The sequence below is a fragment of the Lipophrys pholis genome, assembly GCF_963383615.2.
Source record: "Lipophrys pholis genome assembly, chromosome: 7".
NCBI lineage: Eukaryota > Metazoa > Chordata > Actinopteri > Blenniiformes > Blenniidae > Lipophrys > Lipophrys pholis.
Window position 1 is genome coordinate 14,819,456 of NC_137638.1, and position 12,105 is coordinate 14,831,560.

Genomic DNA, 12,105 nt, shown 5'->3' on the forward strand with positions numbered 1-12,105 from the left:
CGCCGTTCGATAATTCCATGGTTTCACAAGAAAACGAGAAGTCGAGCGTAAACAATCAAGCTGTGATATTCACATCCTAACACCTCCAGACAATTCACTCAAATAGCCTTGGGCGATAAGTACAACAGAGACCCCTCACACACGCTTCTCTTCTAACACATTATTTTGGACTTGGTGTGTCATTAACTTTAATGGAGCTTTATGAAAATTTTAAACCCCTCTGTCTGCGTGTGCATGTGTGTGTGCAGGCGGGCGTCACCTCACTTGGCCTGTGTGTGATGACTAATGTCTTAAAACTGACAAGCCCCTCTGATTGGGTAATTTCACAGCCTGTAATCCTCGGCAGTGTGTATGTGTGTGCTTGGAGATCGGTGCACATGTGTGTGTGTTCAATAATTTACTGCAGGGCATCAGAAAGACTCATTCTGCTCTTCACAACCTTAAAAAGAGAGGGAAAAGGCACTTTGAAGAATAATTTTATGGCTTTCCATTATTGCTTTTGAATTGAAAAGATTACGGACTTTGTAAAAAGGGAAATTAGTGAACAAAATCTGTTTCAACACCTTGCAATTTACCATTATGGAGATTCTTCTCGCTACATTTGGGTGAAAAGGGCTTAAATGAAGTATATGTGCAAAAATGTCTGCAATGACCTCTCCTATCAGCTATACACTGAAAAAAAAGCAAAGGAACCGGAGCTCTGACAATCTCATTAACGTTTTCACATTTCTTTGAGTAAATTGTTCAAAATATAAGAAACACTGGTCTCATTTTGGAGCAATATTTTTCAGCGACATGTAAATTATGTTTCGGCTAAAAATACTATGCAGGCTCTGTGCAAAAGTGAATTACAATCATGTGTCACGTCACACTTACTACATGACATTAATAGGTTTCAACATAGGCACCAAAAACTGTTGAGTGTCAAAGATTTGTGGCACTTTAAGCCTGATAGTGCAAAATTCCCACAATGATGAAACACCATGGTCAGCTTCTTTCGGCCCCCTCCCCCTTTGCCACATTGCCAATCTGTGAACTGCAGCACAGCTGGCAACATGTACGGATGACAGGGAAGATTGAATGACAGGTTGAAATCTCTGCTGGTCATAACCAGGGAGCATTAGTACATTCTAACCTGACAGAGATTCTTAACAGTAATTGAGTGAAATATTGAATACAGGCAAGTGGATTATGGTTTAATCCACTTTAATAAACGAGGTCCCGACAAATACAGTTGAGAATGCACAACCATCACTTCAGGCAATTCTTAGTTAAACCCCTGCAGCTCATAACATTCGTGAATGAACATCAGCATAAACAAATGGTGTTGTGGACAACCTTTGAGGCACCAGTCAAATTTGATCACTGCTTTCAGAAAGGCAACTGACAAAGAAAAGAAAACCTTCTAAAAGCACCAGGAAAGAAGAATTGCGAGTATTTAGTTGTCTAAAGGTTGTTGCAGTAGAAAGAGCATGTCAGTCAAATTAAAAGTAAGAACAACTTCTACTCTCGTCTTTGAATTTTGGTGTTGAGGCAACACTGTAGCTTGTGTATGGATCATGGCATGCCTGTGAGGGAGAGAACACAAACAAGCAAATACAGGGGGAAATGAAATGGAGCTTTAAAAGCTGGTATGGGTTGATGCCTTTCACAAGCAAAGACAGCGTGGAATTAATGTGTTTACTTTGACTCATAAGGCATTTTGGAGAGAGAAATCAACTTCGGGAACAAATAAAAAAAGCGGTTTAAAATGGAGTCAGTATAAAGTAGAAACAAGATGAGACTATGAGTGGGAGAAATAAGAGCACAGCAATTCATAATGAACATCATTGGTTTCGAACCTTAGCCTGTGTACTAAAGGACAAGGGGTAAAGGGGAAATATGGAGGAGGAAGTGTGAAGGAAGATCAACAAAAAGCTTGTTCGCTAAAAAATACACAACTCTTCGCCTGTATTTGCAAAAATAACAACGGGGCTGTATGAGGTCAGGTGATCCGTCTTATGGTGTTTTTTATTGCTATTGAGGCACTATTATTTTTCAAAGTTTTTCTTTTGGGTGCTTCACATAGCATGACTTGATTGAAAATCATTCCAAAGTGTCTTCTCAAAAGCTTTAACTCCAATTAGGCCTGAAATAATAACTATGGCGAAGCCAGAAAAGAATACAATCACATAAAAAGGAATTATCCCTGTAATGAAAATGATGCTGGAGTCTGTGAAGTGAAATGCCGTTGCCTGCAGCTGCACTTGTGCTTCATAAACACAGACAATGTAAGTGTGGATAGGGAGCCCTTGAATTGATGCACCAGAACAAGTGCTCAGAATACACAGCATCAGTTTGGTATTGACTCTTGTTTAAATAATTACCGAAGACAAAAATCACAGCTGTGGGCTTACTCCATTGCTACTCAGTGGTATGGTAAATAGAACAGTACTTTGTGTTGTGTTTTTTTTTTTCTTTGCTCCCGCCCCCTCCCAATGTATTAATAATACACCTGAAATTTATACAGTACTATACATCTTATAGGTCCGAGAATCTATTAATGTCTTAATTGTTCAGTCAGTGTGTTTTATTTCTCTGTTGTGCTTTTGTTAAATGAGTTAATTCTTCACATGTCTGATTTATCACATCGCTTTCTCCAACATCTTGTTCGTTAGTGCAATTACTATGCCATTCAGCTGAAGCAGGTTAAGGGGTGTTAATATTGATATTATCATTATAAAAGATCGCATAGTGCACAATTAGTCAAGAGCTACACATCCTTTTATTTCATTTTTTTCATAGTCCAATTAGAACAATGATTGACATCACTTAGAGCCAATGGCAGCTGAAGTCTGAGGCTCCGTTTTACATAACAATGTTTCAATTGCATTTTCATGTGAGAAAGGTTTTACATTTACATGGCAATATTTTGAAAATGATGTCCATTCACACACAATGCGAGAAACACTGAATAAATAATGTCGTTTTCATGTAGGTCTACGAGTGAATACTGTTGGTTGTTTTCAAAACGAAACCACACTCGTATGTGCACGAGGCACAGTGCACTCTCAACTATAAAAGGCACTACCAAAGCAATTACATGGACACTTGTATCAACTGACAAAGAAGTTGGATTGCTATTATGGGTGACTTTCAACTCTAAAAACGACTGTCCCGGGAGATTATCCACCGGGAGTCATGCCATTGTGGAGCAATGACATGTTTTTGTTATTGTTCATCTTCTCGTGCATGTACAGAAGAACAATTTACTATGGTTGTGGTGTGTATTCACAGCATTTCAGAGAAGACGCGTTTTCTTCCATTTCCACAGAGACAGGGTTGGAGCGTTCAAATATTTGAGCTTTTGGGAGCAGTTTTCAAAAGGTTGTGTTGTGTAAACGGACACCAAAAACGCAACGGACGTTTTTCCATTTTCTCTTGAAAATGTTGTCTCGTAAACATCGTCTATAATATTTGAAAACAAGCTCAAACCAGAACAAAGTAATTGGGGAAATATTTTTGTGTACTTTAAAGATATTACGACAAAATAGGAAGGACTCTCGCAAGCAAGGAGGCTGAACCCAGGATCAGTTGGATTGTCTTGACGGGACATCTCTGTATACTGAATCTTTTCTGAATATATGGTGGAATTAAGGTACTATTTGTGTTTGAATGCACAGTGGAATTGAGCTTTTTTTTTTATTTGCACTAACAGAGACAAGAGTCTTTCTTTGCCCTTTGAACGAAATGAAAACATTTTCTTGGGAGAAGGGATTTCAAACATTGGCAGACACAACTGGCCGCTCACTGTAACAAAGTGCTTAACCCGCAAACAAAACACCCTCGTCACCGAACCCAAAAGGACTCTTAAATAAAAGCAGCCCAGCAGTGAGGGATGTTTATAATGTATTTTCGATGCTAAACATAACCCTGTAAGTAGCTTTTTAGAGTTTCACAATCCTCCTATTACCATGCAAATGAGGAGCAAGAGATAAGTTATTGTTTTCATTGTTTGTCCTCAGGCACATCCAGGGAACTTTTTAGCACTTTCATTTAAAGGTGTGTTGGAGCAATATTCTGAAATCTTAAAGTAATAACTGCATAAGTGTTTTCTCAGGTGGACTCTTCAATAACTGCGCGCAGTCTGAGCTCTTAATCTGCTTGAAAATGTGTGCACTGTGAGAATAAATTCTTCCTGTCCGTGCTGCATGTGATATACTATGCGTGGTAACAGCAGAGTATGTCATCTACAAAATGTGCGCTTGAAGGCCGAATTCAGCCTCTTCACAATGAAGCACATTATTCAGATTTATATGGACTGTAGAAAGCTTAGCTCATCTTAATGTATCTGTCCATCTTCTGTATCATATCATCCAAGATTTGACTTGAACTGGGACACTCCCACTGCTGGGCAAGAGAAATGCCCTCAAAATGCAGTGTTAGTACATCCGAGACTACAGTAAATAAGTCTTAACGTGACACATGGTGTCATTTCATGTCTTTTAACACTAACTGCTGCTTTTAAAGCACATTGCTCCCATTGTACACACTTGTACTTCTGTTCCCTCGCTCAGGGTTGTGACTCGGTCCGTGCCAAGGCAATTAAATCATGAGCTATTGTCCTCAGAAGCACTGATGGACACTTTGGCTGCAGTCACAGTCACACAGAGATTTAGACCAAAGGCCCCCCCGCACATACAAACACAACTGCATCCAAACACTGACGAACAACCAAACGCATCATCAAACATCCAATGAATTCTAATCATTGCATTTGGCCTTGTTTTTCTTCCTCATGAATGTGGCATGGACAACACAGTAGGATCCATAATCACCAAATTAAAGTCATCTCAGCGTCTCTTGTCCACGTCCCTCCGCTTTATTCCTATGGCTGCTCTCCCGTCTTTAATTTCAATCCCTGCTTCCTGGGGAAGAGCGGAAAATGCATCCAGTTCTGTTGTTCTTTCTTTGTTTGCGGTCTATGTGTCTTGTTTATCAGTTTTAAAGGGATGTTGTGATAGCGGGGCTCATTTAATGAAGCCATAACACCACTGAACCATGAGCGCAAGCTTTTTTTTTTTTTGCTGCTGCTCTGATTTGTTTTTGTTTTTTTTATTCAGGCACAAAAGCAGGAAACATGAAGCAGAGAATACTTAAATCAAAAGTAATTATTCATCTTTTTCCTCCACTATTAGCTTTTTGCTGTTCCGAAATGTGGTCACAAAACACCAGCTGGGTTGTGATTACAGTGTTAACATGTTGTACAACATTATTTTATGTTGCCACAGTGTTAACGCTTTCACTGGAGAGAAAGTCTCAGTGCAACTGTGTTGCGACCAAAAGAAGAAGCGGAGTGTGTTACAGTGTCCTCAAAAAAACAACAACCGTGACATGAGAAAGTGCGGGGCAGGACGAGTTAACGATCCACACATAAAATAATCACAGTGAAACGATGATCTGGTAAGACATAAAAACTAAATTAAGAGCAGATATAAAAGGTTTGAGATGGAAAGGAGGCCAGGTTTTATAGCGTGTGTTCGTTGGGGTTGATGGGTTGGCGGAGGGGAGTGTTGACATTTTAAAATTTAATAATATAGATCAGTCTCTAATGGTTGAGGCCACATCAGTTCTGACCTTGTCAGGTTCAGACTCATCCAAAAGTTGTACTTTGTTGAGTCACTCTCAACTAGGATTGAGCTACTCGGTGCATAGTGATCACTATAGAAAACCGATATCATAGTTACTGAGATTTCGAGGGTTTATTATACAAGCAGCTGTGGAGCTGCTGTCTATCTCTGGACACAAAGAGTTTTTTCCCCCGCACAGTGGTTGTGATGGACTTAAGTAAATGTTACTTTTCTTTATTGGGTCCCCCTTGATGCGACCTGCCTGTTGGTAGGTTATCTCAGCTTTTTGCTGCTGTTTCTTCTCATTGTCATTCGTTCATTAATGAGCGTCTTTCAAGAGCAGCTGTTATGCTGAGTGCATGTGAGGGAATATGGGGATAATATACCTATTATCACAGGGGACTGTGATAATAGATAAAAAAAAAAAAATTCAATAAAGACAGCACAAAATAACCTGTGTTTACCACCTTTTGGCTTCCCCAAACTGCTTTCCATGACCTTAATGAGTGAAACAGACGGACCTGCACAGCAATGTGCACATCATCAGAGATTTGCCAAATAGAGAAAATATAATGCCCAAGTTATCTTTCCATGTGCCTTGAGAGAATTCAGACCCCTTCAACTCCATATTTTTTCACATTACACTCACACATGTATTTAATTAGGATTTTGTCTTAGAACAAGACAACATAGAGCATACTTTATTATACAATTTCTATGTGTGTAATGTGACAAAATGTGAAAAACTTAAATGGGAATAAAAAACTTTATCAGGGCACTGTAGTTGGTAACTGAGTAAAGGAACTACATTTAAAGTAGCTAGTTACTGTGACAAGCTCAACAAGGCCTTTTTAAAAAAACAAACCCAAATATATATGAGTTTTAAATTTCAATTACCCAGTAACATTATTTCATCTTAATACTTTCAGTTAACGTAGTTCTGAGCAAAAAACTTTTCATTACAAAACATCAGCATTTTCCTTGTGAACTCACCTTATTTTGTTTGTTACTTTGAGAGTGATAAATATTACCTATTTAATTTTAACAAATACAATATAACCTAATTTTAGGTGTATGTATTCACTTATAAAAATGGCACACTGGATAAAAAGGCTTGTACACATGAGAAAAAACCAAAACCCAAACCTTTCCCTTGATCAGCAAGATAAAGTAAAATGATCTGAACAAACAAATGCGTTAAGGTTAACTTTGACCACTATATAAATTATTGAAAGCAGGCTTCACGTTGACATATTCCTCAAGGTGAGTTCAGACCCCTTCTGACTTATAAAACTCTCTCCAGATGATACTTCTTAATCACATCACAGAACTGGCCCAATGAGTGTCTCGACACTCTTGGAGAGGTTTTTCTATCTTGTCCATGGTTCAAACAGTCTGGCTTCAGAGTCTAGCCACGCTGAAACTTCAAAAACACCCAAACTTCTCCAGGGTCCACGTTCTCTCACTCGGTCTGTCTGTCTTTTCTCTCTCCACCCCTCTCTCAGATAGATCCCTTCAAGGGCAGTGCACATGCAAAAGGAATAGCAGAGTCTTCATCTTTTCCCTCATCCATAAATTACATCTTAGATTACAAACACTTTTAAAATGGCACACAACAAATCGTCCCCCAGTGTGAAGTCAGTTTCTTAAATGTTCACTATTTAGCCTTTAAGCAGTGAATGTGAAGTATTTCACACAAGGGAGGATCCCTGCTTTGTTCTTCCCAGTGAGAACGCACAGATAAAGTTTCTGCAAAACAGTAAAAAACTTGAGATGAAATCTCATAGCTGTATTAAAAGACATTTCTGATTTTTTTTTTTTTTTTTTTTTTTTTGTGCATTACTTCAGTATGAAGCGTTTTATGATCCACATGGATTTATTATTGCTGCACATTGCTATTCGTCCAACAATCCAAAAACTATAAGTCAAAAATTCTTCTGTAATAGAATTTGAACATTTATAAAATGTGAAGAAATGAAACAGCAAAACAGGGGAAAAATATAATAACAGACTCACTCTGGTTTAGGTAAGTCTACCTGGTAAAGACTAAATTGTATAATTAAGACAGCTCAGAAGGTTGTGAGTTAGAAATGGCAGCACGTACAAACGACAGGACAGAGACAGTTGGGACTACTGTCCTGCACGAGATTTGTATGTGTTGTATTTGAGCTCAGAATTCTTATTTTGACTTTCACTCTTGATGCACGACAGTTGCGATCGTTGCTTTACTTGGATGTGAAATACATTTTTTTTTTTTTTATGTGTTTTGTCTGAGTCTGCTTTTGGAGGAGCTGGAACTGCAGTGAGTGGGAGATAGATTTGATCCCCCCTGTGATAATTCAACAAAAGGAGGAGATGCATTGACCTCCATCTCCCCCATGCAAAAGCGCAGCCTGTTAATAGAGTATTTATAGATTTTAGGTGTGACTAATAGATTTTGGAGCAGCTGCTAATCTTGTTACATTGACTGTGGTGCTACGACGATAACAGAGTGGAACCCAATTGTCACTGGTTTAACCACTGGAGACAGTTAACTCCACGATTCAGTAAAATTCCAAAATACATGCAACGATTAAGCAGTATTTTGGAGCCATTCATATACATTGTCATCATGCAGAAAGACTGATACAATCAGGTGTGCTGAAGCAGGAATTCAAACAGAATCATACAGACCTGTGGCAACGCCACTGGTTTAGGGTGTGCCTATTTTGGAAACACTTCATCATAGATTTTGTCACTTGGAGGGGCTGAAAACCTGTTCTTGGAACCTTTATTTCCATCATAAGAACCAACATACATTTCTGCACACCGTGTAACATGTATCAAATGTGGTTTATGGTCTGATATTACAATTAAGTCAGGCTTAGGGTAGAAGTTGTAGGCACGTAGCTGTATCAGTATGCTGCAATTGCGTATGCATGCGTGCATGCGTGACGAGTGGAATAACTATTTTCACATATTTCACAAGAGAGTATTTAATGTGGGTGCTATAAGGTTATATTAAAAGTCTTACTATGTACTATTTGAGACATTTAAACAGCCAACAGTGGGTTTCTTTTTGGTGAAGACTCTCAGCAGCACAACCTGTTGAATAACCCCATGTAATTTTATCTCATTTCCTTGGACTGACTGACAATAAAGAGACGAGTTTAATTCATCAAATTACATCATTGAAACCAGACATTTTCAGCCAAATTTCTCATCTCTATCAATAACTGCTACCAGTTATAAAGTGTCTCCTCACAGCCTCCACTCTCTGCATACTTCTGCATGTTGTTTTCTTGCATCACTTTGCTTTGACTTTGATTTGTTTGATTTTGAAGAAATGAGAGAGCGGCTGATGCGAGACAGACACAGACAGAAAAAAGCAACAGCCCGGAGACAAGCTCAAATCTACTGGTACTTTTCGTACATCTCAGGCTGTAAGCAACACAGATCTGAGGCTTTTCCCTCCCTCATTTTCTAGCCATTATAGATAGTTTCTGTCTGTCTTGCCGATACCACCGTCACAACAAACTTTGCCTCCCGTACCTTCTACCATTTCGTGTGATTGCAAACCAACCCGCAGATTAGAGTTCAAGCCAATTGAACTTTCACCTCAGTAAGCTGCAAGGATCTTCAGAAATAGGTTTGATGAAGGAGGTGAAATCCGCCCTCATTTTCAGGAAGCAGAGCTTTCCTATGCCCTTGTTCTATAACTGCACGGTGAAATGACACTAGCGAGGATTAAGACAGGCTTTTTTGTGCCTGCAGCGTGTTAAAAATGAGGACAAAGGTTAATAACAGAAATATTTTATGAAATTCTGTTTAATTCACAACTCGGCTATGTGTTGCTGTGCTATACAGGCTAACTCCCGCAGGTTGTGTTTACTACCCTGCCTGTGGTATCCCCCCCCCCCCCCCCCCCCCCCCCCCCCCCCCCCGCTTCCTCCTTCTGGCCACACCATGCAAGTAAATTACACTGTGTGAATTTGGGTCTGACTGCAGAATAACAACTTCCTGCTCTCTCAGTCAAGCATGAACACAAACCACATGCCCACACATCTACAAATGGTTTTTATAAATCCTTAAACCAGGTAGTTTGTCGGTTCTGTTTTGCCCTGCTTCGTGCCATCTCTGTTTTGGGCTTCATTTTACAAATTAGAGAGCATTATAATGAGACGCTGTTTGCCCATCCGAAAGCTTTTTCCTCCAGTTTGCAACTTGCTTGTTTCTTGTGGATATGTGGAGATCTAAATAAAGGTAAGATGAAGTCCAGGCAAATCAATCAAGCCACAGAAGAGAGACGCACCTCCACCCCCATGCCCCATTAATATGCATGAGGAAGGTTAAATCAGGGGAAGATCTGTGGGAATGTTACAGGCGAAAACTGCACTTTGTGTCCTGATATACATGGTTATACAGGTTCTCCCACTTTTTGTACGTTGAAAGGTGTTACAAAAAAAAAAAAATACAAACATAAGTATCTATTGAGTCTTTGGAGTAAAGAGCGACTCGACCAAATCTCCTTTTCATTTTCTTTATGACCAGAGAACAATCACTTCTTTTTCCCAAAAAGCAAAACGCATAAAGACATTGGTGGTTGGGTTTAAGTTGATGAATGTGTGGCACGCAGGTGGCAGCAGCCCCTCATGGGGCGCTCAGTCCAACTGCTCACTCTGATGGTAACAGTCGCCTCCGTCCCCGGAGACACAATATGACAACTTCTTCACCCCCTCTTCTCTCTTTGTTTTCTCTGTTGTTTAATTACCATCAGCTGTCATTAGTCGTCTTTGTTTCTTCAGGAGGAAGAAGCGGGGAAAAAAAAGAAATTAATCGCCCATTGCCACGCTCTATGCAAATCTTTGCTCAGACCCTGTTAAGCCGATGAGAGATGTGATAGTGGAAGAGAGGAGTAATTGGAGACAGATGTTGGAGAGACGGATCATCCGAGACGGATCAGTGAGCCAAAACTAAGATGCCACCCTTAATAGGATCTGGCAGAAGAAAAAAAAATATTCCTCTCCATTTTCTTTTTATCTTCCCTTTGCTCAGTTGTATTTTTCATCATGAAATCTAATGTCACATTTGCTTGCTCCCCCCCTTTTTTTTTCTTGTGGTCTTGATGACTTTTTTCCTCTAATCAGTTGTCTTTTCACGACTCACACATGATGTGCACGAGTAAATAATCTATTTCCTTTGTTTCTGGTCTGCCTGGCAACTTAGGAAGCAGAAAAAAAACTACAACAAGCACCTACTTACATGAACATTATCTTGTGTACTCTGTCATACGCAACCAAAAATAATGTTTAAACATAATACAAAGACTCATGCAATTACATAATAGACATAATGTAAAGTATTTCAGCAATTAAGAAATATATTGTACATTTGATGCAGATTAGAGTGTTCAGCTATATAATTTCTCTATGTGTCTATGCTTGGCAACAAATTCACCAAAGAAATAGTGTAAGCACACCTAAAGTTACAAAGTGATGCGACATAAATCGTACATACCACCATCCCTCATTTAAATGGTTGTGAAATAAGATACGAGACATGCGCTCATTCATCAGGATAAACCTTTCCAGATGAACCATCTCATTTCGGAGGAAGTCCTTAATGCATAATGTATCACTGGGGCAGACAGAGATGAATAAACAATTTAAACTGCAGCGTGGCTGCAGTATGCACGCCCACAAAAGCAGAAAGAGGGTCTCATCCTTCTCATAGTTCCAGCATACAGAGTAGATCTGGCACATACACAAGAACGGTTCATTGCTAGGCAGTGCAAGTGGTTGTTTACAGCCTCCTCTGGACAATGACTTACAACAGGTAGTGAATGTGTTGATGTACTCACCTGTTTGAATGTCATCCGACAAGCCCCGGGCTCAATGAAGTCAAACCACAATCTGCTCGGGGCTTTAGTTCTCTGCTCAGCCATTGTGAGTGAAAATTATGACCAGTCGTTTCAGCCTCCCCTCTCCTACAAAGTTTTCAGACACCAGGCTGAGAGAGCGCTCAGCTCTAAAACTGACAGAAACATCTTAAAGGCTGTGCACGCCGGCCTGAAGGTGCTTTCCTGAATAAATATGGAAGTCACAGCTGAACGGTCCATCGCAAATGTCTCCTGACTTAGCAATTAGCCTAGCATGCACTTGGTGGTCCGGCTATGTTGCGGGTGTGTGACTCAGGCCACATGCGACTGGGTTAATTGAGACGGTTGATAATCTTAACCATGTCCTCCGGGCGATACAAGTGTTGCCTTTTTTTCTGTTCACAAGCCGCTGCACCCGGCTGCACACGACCTGACACTCGATTAGTGACGCACATCCATGACCTGTTTATCTTCCGTGAAGAAAAAGACTGTTGCATCAGATGGATGGTTCACATTTCCACAAATCTTTCAGAAGTAAATCAGTGATCCCAAAAAAATGTATAGCATTTGAACTGAGCAATGTTTCTTCTCGATTTAATTTTTACGACCTGAATGTTAACCACCTCCATCTAATTTCCG

General features: G+C 39.8%; 1 protein-coding gene across 1 annotated transcript in view; it reads right to left on the minus strand.

The window, feature by feature from the left end:
• The window catches only part of grid2 (glutamate receptor, ionotropic, delta 2), a gene marked incomplete at both ends in the record, with an annotated part of 512,472 nt that overhangs the window by 33,818 nt on the left and 466,549 nt on the right, over positions 1-12,105 (minus strand). The window lies entirely within an intron of this gene.